Raw genomic sequence first — 19,341 nt, 5'->3', positions numbered from 1 at the left:
ATTTCATACATGTTTTAAATACGTTTATATCAAGTTTCATATCAAGTTTTATACACGTTTATTTCAAGTTTCATATAAGTTTTATATACGTTCATTTCAAGTTTCATATAAGTTTTATGTACGTTTGCTTCGTGTTTCATATAAGTTTTATAAAGGTTTATCAACGCAGCAAGTATACGGCTCCTTGATGTTACAATATATAAATGAAACTCCTTTTTGATTCTGACCAGTTTTGTACTTCCACCTCGGTCGCATATCCTAATATCCAATTTATTTTCCGATTCCTATTTCATGCCTCGACCTCATTTCAATCTCTTCCGGCTTCCCTCCCCCTTTTCTTTATCCATAAGAGATGACAAACTTGGCAAACTTCCCCATATCTGTCAAAAACTTCCCCTTGCCAATAACTAGATCGTCCAACCCTCTAAACCAGTATTATTTATGCAAGGGGGAAATTCTCAACCACGGGCACGTTTTCTACCTGAGGTATGTGTGTGTGTTTGTGTGTCCGTGTGTTTGTTTTTTGTTTGTGTGTGTGTGTGGGTATGTGTGTTTGTATGTATGTCACTGAAGGTGCGAAACCTCGCCTTCTAAAGTGATTGGATGGGACTAATGTATAATTTCCATAGAGTATTCTACCTGAAGTGTGTGTTTGTGTGCGTGTGTGTGTGTTTGTTTGTTTGTGTGTGTGTGGGGGTATGTGTGTTTTTATGTACGTTACTGAAGGTGCGAAACCTTGCCTTCTAGAGTGATTGGCTGGGACTAATGTACAATTTCAGTAAAGTATGCTACCTGAAGTGTTTGTTTTGTTTGTGTGCGTTTGTATGTACGTTACTGAAGGTGCGAAAGTTTGCCTTCTAAAGTGATTGGATGGGACTAATGTACAATTTCCATAAAGTATTCTACGTGAATGTGTGTTTGCGTGTGTGTGTGTGGTGAGTGAGTGAGTGTGTGTGTGTGTGTGTGTGTGTGTGTGTACACGCTACTGAAGGTGCAAAAACCTCACCCTCTAAAATGATTGGTTGGTACTAATGTGTAATTTCAAAGTCACTCTCCTCCAAATTTGCTTATCCAGGGAATGCGGTGGAATGAGAATTTCCTTTTACTTATTTCGTTAGGTAATTGAAGGCCAATGTTATTACCTTCTGGAAGGTTAATTGACAGAGACTAAATTCATGTTAAAAGCATTCAGTGAGATAAAATTCGGCTTGTTTAAATTTTTCTGTAACATTAGTGCTCTGTGAATGATATGAAATTTTTGTTTTAATTTCAGTCTTTTTCTTTCTCCTGTTAAATGATTCCCGGTGAGGTGGTGATAGTTATGATGGGGAGATATATATATATATATATATATATATATATATATATATATATATATATATATATATATATATATATATATATATATATATATATGAACATACATACACACTCACACACACGGTACAGGCAAAAATTAATGTGTATTTTTAAATTTTTTTTTGTCGCTTAGTAACTTTTGTTTAGGGGTTAGGGATAAATGATGCGTGTTTTAATATGCGAGCGAATCCTGAAAGTAAAACGATAAAACACACACACACACATATATACTGTATATATATGTATATATATGTATATATATATATATATATATATATATATATATATATATATATATATATATATATATATATATATGTATATATATATATATATATATATATATATATATTATCTGTTTTATCGTTTTACTTTCCCGATGACTTTTTTACAGTACAGTTCCGAATCACTCCAGGAAAACAATTTCATCAATTAGACAGCTGCAGCAAAAACGCGGATTTCAGTCAACAGCGATGGCAAAGAGTTCAATTTACTGGAGAGAGAAGACTAAAATGCCGTCCTGAGGGAGACTTTGCGAAAGGCAGAGAGTAAATGAAAGGTATACACAAATCCTTTCATGCTGTTAATAAAAGAAATTGAAATATGCTTCAAGTTATCTGACAATTTTTTACCTGAACGATCCTGCTCTCGCAGTCTGGGGTGTGGATGAAAATACTGGTACAAAAATGCTGTGAATAATAAAATAAGAAATAGACTTGTTTATTGCGTATATAAGGAGAAAGACAGTTCGCCATTTTCATAAGCACTTTATTATGATAGAGAGGATTTTAAGCTTGTGTCAGTAGCTGCTAAGGATATCTTACTTAGCTCAGTTGTGGAACGCAAGTACCGATATTGTTTTAATAAGTATTTAAAGTGTTGCTGATTCAGTCACGGAATGAAGGTTTTCTGGGCCTAAAGGAAGTGATAAATCGTTCACTGAGCTACTAGTATTAGTATTAGTATTAGTAGTATTAGTAGTAGCGTTATTATGAGCTTCATCTATACAAAACTAACTCCCAGGTTGAAAGTGAAAAATTATATTTGTAAATATCACCGATTCCATGTGTATCCAAAATAAAACTTTTTCACGGGATAGTGGAGAGAGAGAGAGAGAGAGAGAGAGAGAGAGAGGAGAGAGAGAGAGAGAGAGAGAGAGAGAGAGGAGAGGGGGCGGTTGGCAGGATATTTTAGACTCATTTCTTCATGTCGACAGACGAGAATGGAAGATCTTCTCTTGAGAATACCATTGTTGGATACAACTGATGTCAGGCAGGAAGTGGGAAGACATGAGAGACTGAGGTCTCAATTTTTGGAGAGAATGTCTTAAAAAGAAACTTAGGATTCCCTTTTTAAAGTGATATTTATAGTATTCAGTTCTGAATCCTCTGTCTGAAGGCATCGGAAAATGTAAAAGAAGTATTGTTATTAGTCCAACGGGTATACGTTTATATGTGCACACAGAAATTTATGTAAATTTGGGTTAAAGTTCGTCATTGAATGCTGTAAATATTCTATCGTGGTTTTAAGTTTTGTTATAAAGGAGTGTTTTGAGATTTCAACGTCACTGGTGAGACAGCATAAATAAAAAAAAAAAAATTAGAAGAACATAACATAATGAGGTGCATGACGGATTACGTAACATCCTGAATTGAAACCTGAAACTAACGTAAATCTGAATCCTATAATTTTAACGGACCTTGGGGATTTCTGTATAGCAACGAAGATGAATTCAGTATTTGAAAGACAATTCCTCTTTTTATGAAATGATTTAAGCAAAATTACTATTTGTTCTCCCTCTGTTTAGTTATGCTTAACAATTAGCTGTAAGAAGGTTTATAAACTATTACATTTTGATAGTTTGAAACAAATTGCAATACAAAGATTTTCATAGGTTGTGGAAGTCTCATGTTCTGCTATTTTTGTAGTGCCTTTGGCCAGCAGACGGCGTTTTCTACTTTGTTACACTAGCCAATAGATGGCGTTTTCTACTTTGTTATACTTGCTAATAGATGGCGTTTTCTACTTTGTTATACTTGCCAATAGGTGGCGTTTTCTAATTACTTTGTTACACTTGCCAATAGATTGCGCTTTGTACTTTGTTATACTTGCCAATAGATGGCGTTTTCTACTTTGTTACTTGCCAATAGATGGCGCTTTGTACTTTGTTATACTTGCCAATAGATGGCGTTTTCTACTTTGTTATACTTGACAATAGATGGCATTTTCTACTTTGTTATACTTACCAATAGATGGCGTTTTCTACTTTGTTACACTTGCCAGTAGATGGCGTTTTCAACTTTGTTATACTTGCCAATAGATGGCGTTTTCTACTTTGTTACACTTGCCAATAGATGGCGCTTTTTACTTTGTTATACTTGCCAATATATGGCGTTTTTTACTTTGTTATGCTTGACAATAGATGGCGTTTTCTACTTTGTTATACTTGCCAATAGATGGCATTTTCTACTTTGTTACACTTGTCAATGAATGGCGCTTTGTACTTTGTTATACTTGCCAATAGATGGCGCTTTGTACTTTGTTATACTTGCCAATAGATGGCGTTTTCTGCTTTGTTATACTTGAATGCCTAGTTTTTAGAGTCCTTGGGATTGTAAGACGGTTCTAGGAGAATTTTCAGAAAGGGGTCCATTTTCTTAATAGGAGGAGTGTTAGAAGTATAGATTTCTAAATATTTACCTGTTATTTTGGATATATTAAAATTGGTGTTATGTGGTGTTACAATATTGAGATCCAAGGTAAGCAGATTTCTTTTTTACTTTCAAGTATCTGGTCACTTGAGAGTAATTTGGAGTTCTAATAGATGAGATTTTGACTGAATGTGCTGTGAAATGCTGAGCTGCACAGTGGGCAATGGCCATAACTTTGTCATGTATGTGAATTAAGTTTTTCCCTGCGATTTCCTTAAATCTGAAGCAAAATGTGTTTGCTTTGTCGGTTTCACTATGAAACCTTATCAAGAGTTAGGTTAGAGTGGATAAGAGATTTTCATTTAATGTGGGTCGGTTTAACTGGCGTTTGTGTCAGCAAAGCACTTGAAAGTGATGAATTTTAAAGTTGGAATTTTTTGAGATGCCATACCAGTCTAGTGGGGAAAACTAAATGGCTTCCAAATATGAAGTCTCAATAAGTGATATTTTTGCATGAACTGTATTTCCATGAATTAAAGCTTCTTACTGCTCAGAATTTGAGTAGCAAGTTTTCGATGAAGTTACAAATCACGCGCAAGCGAATTCTTAACTACATTTTATAGTAGTTTTAGGTTAATTTGACGTTAGCTCATGGGAATAGTTTATTGGATACGTGGGGCACATTTTGGGGGGAAGGGTCTAGTTGCCCGTGTGACATTCCTTTGATGCTAATGCATAATTTTTTCTGGTTCCTGAGCAGGTATATAGGAAACTTTATCTGAAAGCGTATGAGGTAGTAACTAAATTTGAGGTGCTGTTAATATGAAGTTAGTGGCTATTGCTTTAGTGATCATTGGTCAATTTCTAATTTTATGGTATAGAAGTATATTGACAGCACTCAGTACTCAACTAGTGTTAAACTTGCTGCTGCAAAGTTGCTATAGTTTGGCGCATAAGATTAATTTTTTGTTTTTTTGCCACGTTAGTGGTTATATTGTCAGCAAAGTCTCTAAGCAATTATTCAACTTTATTAGTTTGAAAACCAAAAATGTCTTACTGGAAAATCATGGTTTTTAGTCAGGAAATAAGGCATGTCCAGATTTTTTCATAAATCTAAAAACATTCATAAAATCTAAAACTGCAACCGTACAGGGGGGTTGGCAAAAATATAGTAATAGTGATGTGTAATATATCCAGACAGTGGTGTGTGTAGACTTACAAATACTTTTGCTTTATTCAAGCAAACTGATAAGCTTTGATGAGTTTGATAGTTTTTTTTTTAAGTCCTGAATTATAGCGCGAGAGTTTTATTATACAACTTAAGAGGTAAGTACTGCTAAACTTGGATTGTAATACATGCTTTTGCCCCTTTGCTTAAATTTAATAGTGATTACTATAAAATGCGAAAATGGCTTCTCTAGGTATTCAGTTGTGTAACTTTTAGTTCTTTAGTGTCAAAAGTACAGAATTTTAGAATTGTTCATTGTTACTGAATACATCTTTAACAGCGGTAATGAAAGATAACCTCTTAAAGCAATATATTAGATGACTTGTTCAAAGGCCATAGCCTAATTGTGAATAAAAGGGTCTCGGGGAAGTGTCTGCAACTTTTTGGTAACTAAGTTCAACTCGCTACTAGGCGGCATTAAAAGATTTTGGGTTAGACAGTTTTAAGAAATTGCATGGGTAAATTTTTAACTCATTGAAAGGTGCTTTTATGGCATTAATTGCAAAGAATGCGATAGTTAAGATAAAACATGGACTAAGTTGGTGATATCATTTGTTTTAGACTTTATGCCACGTAGGAAGGTCTTAATTTTTCCAGTTTTCATTGAGTGGTGGTTTTAATCTAGGAATATTTTAGGTAGCTTTCATACAGTTCCTTTGTTTTCCTCTCCGTATGGCCTCTCGACTTGAAATTCAGTTTTAGGAGAGCTTAACAGATTATTCTGTGCAATAATGTTACGCTGGCATCTCAGAATTTGTCCGGTTTTTATAAGGGAACTCGAGAATTTAACTTTTTTGATCTATAACTTTCAAATGACATGTCTCGATTACTACAACCATCAACTATTATTTTTCTGTGATCTATTACAACGGCACGTATAGGCGAAGCGACTACATAGTATTTTAAGAAGCCGAGTCGGGATAACTAACACTTCTTGGAACTTGTAGACCCTAGTATTTTATGGAGTCAAAATAACGTGAAAATTAATTAGAACTTGCAGACCCTAATTACTTTAATTAGTTGCACATATTGCCTTGTTGGAAACTCTTATAAGACGAAACATTGTCCCTGTAAACTGTATAATGTAACCTCCGAATCCTTATGATTTTATGACATAAGTTTTGCCTACAAAAAGAATTGAAGGATCCCGGTATAGAGCATTACCGTCTCCATACTTATTACCATATAAATAGAATTTTTTTTTTTTTAATGCTCAACTTGAGTAATAATTCCATTTATCTTAATACATTCATCTAACATGAAATTTTCGTGACAAATGGAGAGATTTTCAGTTTATTTTAAATAACCGCTTAGTAGAGCTTTGGTTAACAAGTAGCGTGACGTGTTGAAAGGTGATACTGACTGCGGCACAAGACTCTCAATAATTTACATTATTTTCATTAATACAAAATGTACTGTGAACCTATAGTTTTATAAATTTTGCACTGTTAGGCCTTCGAACAGTCTGAATACGTGAATTTAATTTTTTGTACCTGCAGACTGAACCTTGTACAGTACTGACTTTCGAATATAGTGAGAATTACTTATCCCATGCAGGAACTATTTCATACTTTTTAAGATTAGTGCCAGGAGATAATTTAATGGATCCTAATATTTACTGACATACTATTTCAGTTTCAGGTAGAATGACAAAGTATGAACCCATATTGGTTTTATTAGATAAACTGAGTATTGGCTGGCAAACTGGTCTTACGATTTAGTACAATTTAATGCTAGATATGGAACTCGAAGTAGGTCATTCAGTGTAGAAAATCTTTCATAGGTTAATCAACCATAGATCAGAGTGAATTATTCGAGAGTACAGTAGTACCATGGTATTTGAAATGATCTTGTAATTTTTGCAAGATCGTATAATCTTTCTAAGTCTGGGTTACTTACGTGGAGTAAGATTTGATTCACAAGAACAGCCAAAAAGATAAGATCAGTAAGCTTGTTTTAATTACCGGTTGTCATAAGGTACTTAGGTTTCAGAATAACCTAAAGGCATTAAGTATTTAGTTCGTTCAATTATCTTCCCCATAGTTTATATTAAAGGATTCTGCTGACAGTGTAACTACTTTTTCTGCTTACTTCCATTAAGCTTAGCTTCTGCAAAAACTCTGAGCTGGTAGCTAGGTTTCTCTAGCTTATTTGCTTGTAAGGAACTTAACCTAAAAAAAGCATAAAAAAACCTAGACTTAAACTAGTAGTATTTTTACTTACTCGTATCACTTTGAATGTCAGTGTTAGTATGTTATTTCAGATGAAGTTTTAGGGCGTGCTATATTTGAAAGTTCGCGGCCTAGTTTTGACGAGTGCCTTAAGTTGGAATATATTCGTATCAACGGTAAAGGATCTGAAAGTTTTCTCCCTTCCATTCCCTCTTCACCTCTTGAGGTATTTCGAACTGCGTTAGCATAAGAGAGTTTACCGAATTACGCTTTTGGCACCAATTATAGTGCGTATGAAATATCACTGACAGAACTGACAATCTTATTGCTGATGACAGTGGCTTAGTGCTAATATGTTTTTTAAAGCTCTGTCCACACTAGCGGGCACTGCCCAACGGGCAAACACTGTTCCCATAACCCGTTCCACAATACTGACCGACCGAGTATGGAGCTAGAACGATGCGATTGTCCAGTAACACTGCTTCAGAAGCGAGAGAAAATATAAACAGCTGGAAGTACCCGACGGACATGCCCGCTAGTGTGGACAGACCATAATAAATGGAAATGGCTGCCTTTTATTGCTAATGAAAATGTCGAAGGGCATCCAATTATTTACCACTGAATGGCCAGGCTATACATAAAATTAGAAACTGCCTTAGGTAGAACTTTAGGTATTGCGGGATATTATGACTTCATTTTGTTTGAGAATGCTTGACAATTAAGCTGTCATAATTCTAAAAATGTGTAACCTTTAATAATCACACGCTTAGATTTCTCAGTAAATAACGGTTCAGTTGTATCTCTGTAGGGGTTAGTTCCAGATTCTCTTAATGCCAGGTATTTGAAACAAAATCCTGAGTCCTGCTTCCTAAATTGCCTGAATCAGCTATTACAAGGTATTTTATATAAGAATCCTCACGTCTAATCCTTAAAGGTATGGCATTAGTCTTTCCTTAGGGAGTTTATATAAAAATCTTCAGGCCTACATATTTACTGGGTATTGCATTTTTAAGTTAGTGAAATAATTTGTAAAAGAAATTACGCTAAACTGCAGCCAGGTCTTTAGTTTTCCAGTTTACAATGAATGTTCTGTAGTTTTCAAATAGAAATAAATTTTTATTAAATTCATTTTGTTTAGCATGTTGCAAGGCGCTCTAGTTATAGTATTCAGTTTTGGTGAAGTTTAAAAGGTTGAGTGAAATAAGATTGCATCAGCATCCTAATGTTTTTGTTATAAAAAGCTGTTAAAATTAACTTTTTTTGATGGTTAACTTTAATTGGCACCAACTTTGATAAGCACTTTGAAATAATGCCCTTATTACTTCAACCATTATCAAGCTTAGCGAGTCAAAATAAAATGTTTACCATGACTTCTAGACCTGGACTGTTTTATATGCCTTGTTGAAGAGTTAGTAAAAAAATATTTTGCTCTTTTAAACTTAAAACTCTATAGTATGACCTTGGGATCCTTTTGATTACCTGATAAAAGATTTTTCACAAAAATAACTTTAGACTCGTCTACAGTATTGCCATGTCACCTTGTCTGTTATTACAATTCGTATAATTACAATTCGTATAACAGGTAATGGGTGCTAGTTTGGCTCATCTACGCGTCCCTTACTCCGAGGTCCTAGTACTAAGCACCGAATGGTAAATGTAAAGTAGACGGCCTCGCGAAGGTATCGTTTATTAATTTGTCGACCACACAGTATAGAAATGGGTGTATATAATACTTTGATTCCCGAGGGGCTAGTACTAAGCACGGCGTCCCAAGGAGTTTTATTCATGTTTAGTACTACCACCTCGGAGTAGGCGACGCGTAGATAAGCCAAAGTAGCACCCAAGTAATGTTTCTAATTTTTTCAGGTACCTACTATGAGCAATACTTCCATGTATCTGAATGCATACTCATCCCACCTGAAAGCTGGTGCTAATCGAGACAGGTGGAGAGATTCGGACCAGCTTTGGTTCTTTTATGAGCTGCTTGGTAGAGCTTTGGGGAACAAAGTAACGTGGCGTATTGGTAGGTGCAACTTGAATGTGGTGCCTAAAGAAATATAGGTTTTCATGTAATAATTATGCTGTGGACTTGTAGTTTTATAAAGTTTGCTTTCAGTTAAAGCCCTTGCCATATTTTGAATACCTTGAATAGAATCTTTTTGTTCAGTTAAGCTTTACAAAAACAAAATTTTAACTGTGGACGAGAGTATTTCATATTTTTTTTTTTTTGCCAGGAGAATTTAAATTTATCCTAATATTCATTAACGTATATGTTGGAATTCCAGGTAGAATGGCCGATGCAAAGCATGAATCCATGGAAGTCTGTCCGAAGAAGTTTGATCAAATTTCATTGAAGTGATCATTCAGACACGATTTCATCAGATATGTGAAGTAAGTTGCATGTTGGTTTTATTTTTGAAAGTAAGCTATTGAGTATTTGTTGGAAAGCTAGTTTACGATATAGAGCATGAGTGGGAATAAGTCAAACTTTTAAAAGGTTAATCAACCATAGGTCAACCACGGTAAATTAAGCACAGTAGTGCTTAATGATACTCGAGAACCTTCAATTTGGATTACTAACACGAGGTTAGATTCTCGCAAGAGCAACGATTAAGAGTATATAGAACTGAGGTCAGCATATTGCAGAATATTGCAGAATGCAGGATTAGTATTTAATCTACTCTGTAAGCTATATAACATGCTGGTATTCTATGACGCTCTAGAACCAGCGAGGTTTTTAGTTTAAATCATTACTAAATGCCATAATTTGTCATAAGTTTGAGGATAACCTAAAGGCATGGAGTGTTTGGTTGCGTCCTTGCTCTTTACCATGATGTATTTTAGTTTATGAAAGGATTCTGCACTCAGTATAACCCCTTGTTTTGCGTTTTTCTAGTGTGAACCGCTTGTGTAAAACGCTCTGAACTGGCAGCTATGTTTCTCTGCACTATTTAGCATATTGCAGAATGCAAGATTGGTATTTAGGTCTACGCTGTACCTAAATAACATGCAGGTATACCATGACGATATGGATCCAGTGAGGATTTTTTTTTTATTAGTTTAAATAATTTACTACATGTCATAAGTTTGAGGATAACCTAAAGGCGTGGAGTGTTTGGTTACTTCCCTGCTCTTTTCCACGGTGTATTTTAGTTTATGAAAGGGTTCTGTACTCAGTGTAACCCTTGTTTTGCGTTTTTCCAGTGTGAACCGCTTGTGTAAAACACGCTGTCAAACTTATAGCTAGGTGCGTCTGCATTGTATTTGCAAGTACATATTGGGAACTTCACTTAAAATATACCATTAAGCTGGTCCTTTTAGTCACTTGCGCAAGAGACTGAACATCAAAGTAGTAGCAAATAATTATAGAAGCAGTATGGTGTGGTTCATTTGAAAGTACACAAGTAAGCCTTGCTTACAGTGTTTAAAGCTGGAATAAATTCTTATTGGACATGAAGTTTCCTGAAAAAAAAAAAAAAAAATTCCATTCCCTCATCTCTTGAAGTATTTCGCCAGTTAAGAACTGCTCAGGCTTGAGATGCATGTCAATGAATTACACTTATTACACCATAATGAAATATCACTGACCGAATTCACTGGCTTCTGTTGAAAACTACTTAGGAACCTCCTGTGACTGAATTTAATGGCCTTATTGCTGATAAAAACTGCTTATAGGCCACCTGTTACATCACTGGGTTATAAACTAATAAGGCCATATGTAGGAATAAATTGGAAATTACTTTCAACTTACAGTAGACCATACTTCTAATTACTAAACACAGAGCACTAGTACAGCTAGCAGGTTTAATTGCGACAGGAACTAAAGGTCTTTGTAATATTTAGTTAACCTGTTCAAATTAAGATAGCAGGTTATGTTGACAAGATCTTGCAAGTGAGACAATTAGGTAAGGATTTATTCTGAATGTTGGTATAACATCTAATAATCCTACGTTCAGAGTTATCCTGGTAGATAATTGTTTTATCTTGTGGAAGTTAGTGCCCAAAATCTTGAGGCCATGTATTTTATATTCAAATTCCCTGTTATTGCCAAGTATTTCATAAAAAAAATCTTCAGTTTTTTTAGTGCCAGGTACTTCGTTTGAAAATCTTGACGTCCATGTAACAAATATTGCCTGTTTTTTTTTTCTGCCAGAAATTGCTCTTTCCAGGTATTTCATAAAGTAAAATTATCAGATAAATTATTATTGATAGATTTTCCAAGAATGTCTGTCCTACTTACAAAGTAAATGCCTGAAAATATCAAGGCTACTTAAATCTGTTATTGCCAGGTTTTTCTTATAAAATTCCTTAGGCCTATCTACTTAATGCCTGATTTTATTGCATTTCGTGAAATCCTCGGGCCTACTTACGAAATTGTCTAAACCTGCTATTGCGTTTAATATCCTCAGGCCTACTAACGCAGTTAATGCCAGGTATACCATAAAATCCCTCAGGCCTCCATGATTCAATCGCCAGGTATTAAACCCCTCAGGCCTACTTAGCACAAGTAATCCCTGAGTATTGCCAAGTATTTCGCAAAATCATCAGGTTTACTTAATGAAGGTAATGACTAAATCCTTTGCATTTCATAACCTCAGGTCTACTTAACGAAATGAATGCCTAAATCTGCTGTTGCATTTATGATAATCCTCTGGCTTATTATTATTATTATTATTATTATTATTTATTTATTTATTTATTATTATTATTATTATTATTATTATTATTATTATTATTATTATTATTATTATTATTATTATTATTATTATTATTATTATTATTATTCAGATGAAGCCTACTCATATGGAACAAGCCCACAGGGGTCATTGACTTGAAATTCAAGCTTCCAAAGAATATGGTCTTCATTAAGAAGAAAAAGGAGGGAAAGAAGAGACCCCACTTAATAAAATAAAATAATTAACAAATAGATCAAAATATATTAAAATGCAAAGAGAATAGTATTAGGGTAGTAATGCATTGCGTCTTCGCTGGAACTTTAGAAGTTCCAATTGCATGACTTCATCTGGGACGCCGTTCCCCAGTCTAACGGTGCGAGGAATAAAGGACCTCTGGAACTGAGAAGTTCGACAGCGAGGCACATTACTGCATATTGGTGTTGCTATTCAGCGAATCTTACTTTTGTTATAGATAGGTATATCATATAAACCACCAGTGCTACTAGAATTAGTTATTGCTAGGTATATCATAAAAACCACTAGTGCTACTTGAATTAGTTGTGCCAGGTATATCATAAAGCCACCCAGTGCTAAGTTGGTTATTGCCAGGTATATCATAAAAACCACCAGTGCTACTTGAATTAGTTATTGCCAGGTATATCTTAAAAACCACCAGTGCTACTTGAATTAGTTATTGCCAGGTATATCATAAAAACCACCAGTGCTGCTTGAATTAGTTATTGCCAAGTATATCGCCAAGTATATCATATATCATAAAAACCATCAGACCTACTTCAATCTATTGCCAGGTATTTCTTAAACTTCTAAGGCCTACTTAAGTTAATGCATGAATCTGCTATTGCCAGGTATTTCACAAATCCTCAGGCCTACTTAATGAAGTTAATGCCTGAACCTGTTATTGCCAGGAATTACAAAAAATCCTCATGACTAATTTAATGCTTGAATCTATTACCGGGTATTACAAAAAATCCTCACGCCTAATTAATACCTGAATCTGCTATTGCCAGGTATATCCTAAAAAAGATCCCAGGCCTACTTTAATCTGATATTGTCCGGTGTTTCATTAAAAGTTCTACAGGCATACAATCTGCTATTGAATTCCACATAAACTCTTTGGGCTTAATTTTAATGCTTAAATCTACTTTTGAATTTCATATAGTATCCTTGGGACTAATTCATGCATAAATCTACTTTTGGATTTCATATTTAATCCTCAGGCCTAATTTTAAAGTTAATGCTTAAATCTGCTTTTGTACTTCATAAAATTTGTCCAAGACTGGTATTACCAGTTATATCCTAAAAACCCTCTGGCCTACTTGAATCTGCTGTTCCCATGTACTTAATTTATAGCTAGCTGCTTAGGCCTACAAGACTAAAAGTTAATACGTGAACCTATTATTGACAGGTATATCATAAAAATCCTTGGGCCTACTAAAATCTGTTATTTCCACCTGTCATAAATCTGTCCTGTTTACGATACTAACACCTAAATCTGCTGTTGTCAGGTATTTCATATAAAAATTTTGAAGTCTTAAGAAGGTAAGGTCTGAATCTGCATTTGCAAGTTATTTCATAAAATCATCAGGCCTACTGGAATCTGTTGTTGCCTACGTGTAAGCTTGCTAGGTAATTCAAATAAGTCAGAAGGCCTACTTAATGCCTGAATCTGTAATTGCTAGATTTTTCATAATTCTCGGCCCTAACAGGCCTACTTACGAAGTTTATGCCTGTGTAATTGGCAGGTATTTCATATTAAAATCTTCAGGCCAAAACAGTCGTTTAATGGCTAAATCCATCGCCAGGTATATATCAAGATCTTCAGGCCAATCTGAATTTCTTTTAGGGTATTTCATATCTTCAGGCCTACTTATGCAAAGTTAATACCTGAATGTGCCATTACCAGCCTACTTATGCAAAGTTAATACCTGAATGTGCCATTACCAGCCTACTTATGCAAAGTTAATACCTGAATGTGCCATTACCAGCCTACTTATGCAAAGTTAATACCTGAATGTGCCATTACCAGCCTACTTACGTAAAGTTAATACCTGAATGTGCCATTACCAGCCTACTTATGCAAAGTTAATGCCCGAATGTGCCATAACTAGACGTTTCACATAAAAATCCTCAAGCGTTGCTGCATATCTGTTTTGTATATAAAGTTACAATGTTTCCTCCGTTTTTACACAAATGAGATTTTGGGTCCTTCCCTTTTATATATTTTGAAGTTTGAATGTTTAGATTTATTTCCCCAATACCATTAAATTTTGTGCTTTCTTATCAGGACTCTTCATTTCCATAATGTACTGTACATGCTGTAGCTGGATCCCAGATACCTTCCCCCACTTTTTCCTTTCCCCTCCCTGCCCCCACCCCTCTTCGTTTTACCAGTGGAATTACAGAATTTGTCATTTAAATTTAGTTGTGATTATCATCCTGATATTGTCAGTCTTCATAGGATTGCCTTATGTTAGTTTCTTACGATAATTCTGACTTAAAAGTTTAACTGAGATCGTGGTTTGCTCATGGTCGAAATGTAGTAGTTATGCCCCCTTTTTTTTATTTACTTCAGCATATATGCTGTACATGTGATTCGTGTTAAATCAGTGTTTCGAATTCTTGTACAAATTAATGTTTTATTGGTTGCTGAATTTTGACAATTTTCAAGAAAACATTTGAGTTTTTACTAATGTAGAGGGTGCCTGTGCCTTGGAAATTAGGATAATTTCAATGTTTTTTTTTTTAAGGTAATTTTTTTTAGAATATCAAACTAATACTGATTTTTTTTTCAGGTTTTACCGACTGGCCAAGGAAATCAAACGCCAATGAAATGGAGTTATGTGAAGATCGGTTGACTGCATCACCTCTGCCATGAGGACTGCTCCTGAATACTTTACAATATCAAATATATTTGGTTTATCAGATAAAACTCAATATTGTAAACAGTATTAGATGTAATTTAGGTTTTTGATGGTCAAATATCTTTTTTTTTACATTATCAGATAAATTTTCATTTGTATAGTCATGCATCTAATCTAAGACATACTCTCCATGCAGAAATAGTGGAAACATTTCATGCATCTAATCTAAGACATACGCTCATGCAGAAATAGTGGAAACATTTTTTTACCTTTTCTTGCGCCCATTATAGACATTTTGAGTTCGATTCCAGGCCATGTATACTGTCATATTTTAACGGAAACTGACAGTGCAAAGTGTTAATTTGCCATTTCATTTATTTACAAAAGTTTGAGGCACGGGGGGAGGCGAAAAGGTTCAGTCATTATCAGCCTTAAGTGCACAGCACGCAGATTTCCTGGTGCAGGTCTCTCTCTCTCTCTCTCTCTCTCTCTCTCTCTCTCTCTCTCTCTCTCTCTCTCTCTCTCTCTTTGATCATCTCTGGCTTGGTCATACACGCATGACAGTTATTTGCCTCTCCAATCCTGAACAACATCTATTCACATTCTCTCTCTCCCTCCAGGCACCTCCATCTGCATCTTCTTATACATTGTCCCCTTCTCATCACATGACCCTTCACACCAAGTCCTACTTTCTCAAATGTATTTGATAGCCTTCACCACTTTTTAGTTCTTATTCTTTCATTCCTGAGCCTATGCATTTTCATCCTAGCATTTTCATCTCGATCACATAATTTTTCTTCTGTTCTACTCTCTTTACCTGCAGTGATTCAGCTTTATATATCAATGCTGGTCCCTGTCAATGCTGGTCCCTTTAACCTTATTCTGCTGTCACACTGGACACCTGACACCTCTCCAATTTTCCCCCCATCTTGCGTTGTGTGTGTTCTATCTGCATACAAATTTCCATCACCAGCTACTGTTGAATCAATATATCTAAATTTTTGTACTCTGTTCAACTGTTCCTTCCATACTAATCTGGGAGTCCTGATCTATATTAAAGCTTAGGTATTCAGTCTCTCTCTCTCTCTCTCTCTCTCTCTCTCTCTCTCTCTCTCTGGTTTCGTAATTGTAGAATACCAGGTGCCTTGGTAACGTCAATGTATTATTCTTAAATGTTGAACTATATGCATTTTTATAGTGTGTGATCTGCAGTGTCTTTAGGGAAATATTCGTGCACATTGCACTGGAATCTTGAAAGATTACTGTTATTTCTGTTCAATATGTATAGGTTTTAGTGTTATAAATTAATTTCAACATGGCGAAGGTAGTGAATCGAAAGAACATGGAAGTCGTTTATGCCAGTACTGTAATGAATTTCAGTTCTGTCGTGTAAGTGGCGTGATTGGGTACTTCATAATCTTTTTACTTTAGCCTCCGTTAAACGAAGTGGAGCATCAGTAGGCAAGATTTTCTCTTTGTAATTACGTAACTTTGATTTTAGTAATTATACTAACATTCGTTAGCATGCTGGCTATGCCAGTAAAAGTTTTCTTTCCGCTATTTCTGCATATATTTCACAGTTCAGTGCCTCCATTGGATTATTCATTCAAGTTAGAAAAAAAAAAGTGGGTTGATTTTGTCTCGTTAAAATGAGTTAAAAAATTTGTAAACCAGCCTGTAGCCAATATTTTGATTGGAATTTAGTCGAAAGTCAATGATAGTAATTCAACTTAATTTCTGAAAATCAATCTTAGTTTAAGAAAAAAATTAACCTAAGGCTATATTTGTTAGAAATGTGTATTGAAATAGCTGTACATCGCGTTTCCATGTGTAAGTTTTTATCAACCAACAAGTCATCAGTTTTCTTGTCAAGACTTGTTAGTAATCTCATTAACATGGCCACGTGTTTAAAAAAAATCAAATAAGAAAAATGTCAGTCAATAATTTTATGTCGGTCTTATACCATTTTTACTATAAATATTGCGGCATTTGACAGGCAGCTTGTTTTTCTGAATATCAAGTAAGTTTTCTTAGATGCAGTTTAAATGTCTGTTACCCTGTAAGTAATGTCAATACATCTTTTGAGTATTTCACTGATGTAAAGGTCGAACTCTCTCAAAATTTCATACAAGCGCTACTTAATTTCACTTTGGATTTTCGCCTTTAAAGTCTTGTAATGTAGTATGTAATTCCTCCACAATCTCATCTTCACCTTAACATGTAACCAAAGGTTTGCATAATGTCCTTAACGTTTTTGAGTAACTGGATCTTTTAACTACTGCAGACTAGAAGCAGCCTCCTGAAAAAGCTTAAATTGGTACTGTAATAGTTTTCCTGCTAAAGACCAATGTAATAGTAGTCTTTTCTGCATATGTTCAAGATACCCCACCCGCAGTGTTGAAGTACTAAAATGGAAATAATCCTGAGATGAATTAAATATATTTTGAACAGTGGCCTGAAGAAGGACTTTTAAAACTGTTTGTTATATTGGGCAAATGTTTTTGCCACAACATCACTTCAGTGGATATATTAAAAGCATAGATATGGAAACGCGATTTTTTCGTTTAACCATGATCACAAATGCTGATTTGCTTTATTGTATGAAATGAGAGTACGTTTTTGTTAAACTGTGTTCATTACTAGTTTGCATATTTTCTCAAGAACCTTGTAACCATAATTAAATACTGTTAGTGATATAACTAAAAAACTTGTCTGAAGGATATAAAAGTTGATCGGGTAAACAGATTTCTTTATACTGAGACCTGTGGATGACGCTATTTTTCGAAAAACTTTACAATAAACTTAATGCCCAAAGTCTTTATAGAGCTTATTTAAGGATTATCTCAAGGTAAATAATGGCAAAACTGATATTTGCTTTGATAGTTTTCATATTAACTTTTTTGACAGTTTTAACTGTCTAAATGATCGTAGTTTTGTCACAGTTTGTTCACGATGCTTATCAATTAGGTCACTGGTTTGGATAAGCATACTTTTTATAGGGGAATTTTGTCGTTTAATCAAATCAATCTGCTGTGAAATTCTGTAGGTTTTTGCAGTGCATTGCCAATAGCTTAAAATTTCAATTGAACTGGCTGTAAGACTTTAAACGTACCTAGAACTCCAGATCTCACATGTGCGAGTATAGGCCGGAAGGGGTTTTTCATTTGAGACCCAATTTCATATTGTAAGATTTTACATAGTTAAGATACTCCTGGAGTATAATTTTGGAATCTTAGTTATGGTAGTTTGGTTTTCGGATTGAGGTAAGGAAGTTCAGCACGCCTTGGTGTTGGACGTAATTGCATAGTTGAAAGAAATTTGGGCACATTTTGAGTGATTTTTGTAAGCCCATAAAAGAAAGTTGGATAAAATGGTAATTTCTCACCGAGGAGCAATAACTATACTTAAATTGGGAATAATATAACCCATTCATGATAAAATGGCAATTTATTACAGAGGAGCGTTAAATAAAATTAATTAGGGAATAAGAGAAACTGTACAAACTAAAATGGCAAAATATCACTATTCGAGGTGCGGCAGTTTCTGCATGTAATGAGAAGGGTGGATAGTCCATGTCTAGGGTTAATGAACAGGATGTGAAAGCAAATTCGAAATAAGGTGATGCTTGAAAGTGGTCAGTTGTTATGTGAAAAATGAATGAAATTAGTACCTCCCATAAATACTGGAAATTAGGTTGTAAGGGGAATAGAATAAAAAGGCTTTAATCTCAAGTTTAAGCACTAGGTAGATTCCGCCTACGTTACTCATGTTAATGTGGGGTTCAGTGGAACGAGTCTGAAAGATTTTTTCAGTAGTTAAGTTCTACTTTTCCGAGCTGTGTTGCTTGTACTTTGTGTGAAAAAATTTTTAACTGCGTTCATTGGTAAGGAAAATCAGATTACAGAGTTAAGTAATCCACAGTAATTCGCTGAAGTTCAAGATCAGCAAAACTAGGTTTCATGTATGTTAGAATATTAACTGAGCATTTGATGTCTAATTTTACGATAGCTTTAGAAGCCTTTGTCTACTTTAGCAGTTATATTTAAAGAATGTCGTATTTATATTTGTGAATAAATCTGATGAAAATTAAATATTTGACAAACTTACATAAAACGTAATTTTTTTTTACTGGTCTCCCAAGATGCTTACCTGATCAGCTTTTGATTATTCTTTGGGGAAAAAATATAGAAGCTTGCTACTAATTCTGTGAATACTTAGACGTTACAAGAAAGACTTGTCTAATTGCATAAGTAATATGCAAAGTTCTTGAGGGAAAGCAAATCATATGTACTTTGATAGTGACAAAGTCATTAGTATCAATGTATAAAATATTGTCCATAATATTCAGCCCTTTTTAATTCAGGCAAAGCTCCG

The 19,341-nt window shown here is 34.7% G+C and overlaps 1 long non-coding RNA gene across 1 annotated transcript; it reads left to right on the top strand.

The window, feature by feature from the left end:
* Nucleotides 1-3,988: 3,988 nt before the first annotated feature.
* On the top strand, nt 3,989-16,592 carry LOC136851364 (uncharacterized). The gene is made up of 4 exons (XR_010856850.1): nt 3,989-4,118; nt 9,276-9,436; nt 9,699-9,800; nt 14,899-16,592. It is a non-coding gene; the product is annotated as an uncharacterized lncRNA (long non-coding RNA).
* Nucleotides 16,593-19,341: the final 2,749 nt, after the last annotated feature.

This window comes from Macrobrachium rosenbergii, chromosome 23, assembly GCF_040412425.1.
Source record: "Macrobrachium rosenbergii isolate ZJJX-2024 chromosome 23, ASM4041242v1, whole genome shotgun sequence".
Taxonomy (NCBI): domain Eukaryota; kingdom Metazoa; phylum Arthropoda; class Malacostraca; order Decapoda; family Palaemonidae; genus Macrobrachium; species Macrobrachium rosenbergii.
Note: the sequence above shows the minus strand (reverse complement) of the source record. Positions and strands in the feature narration are given on the sequence as shown.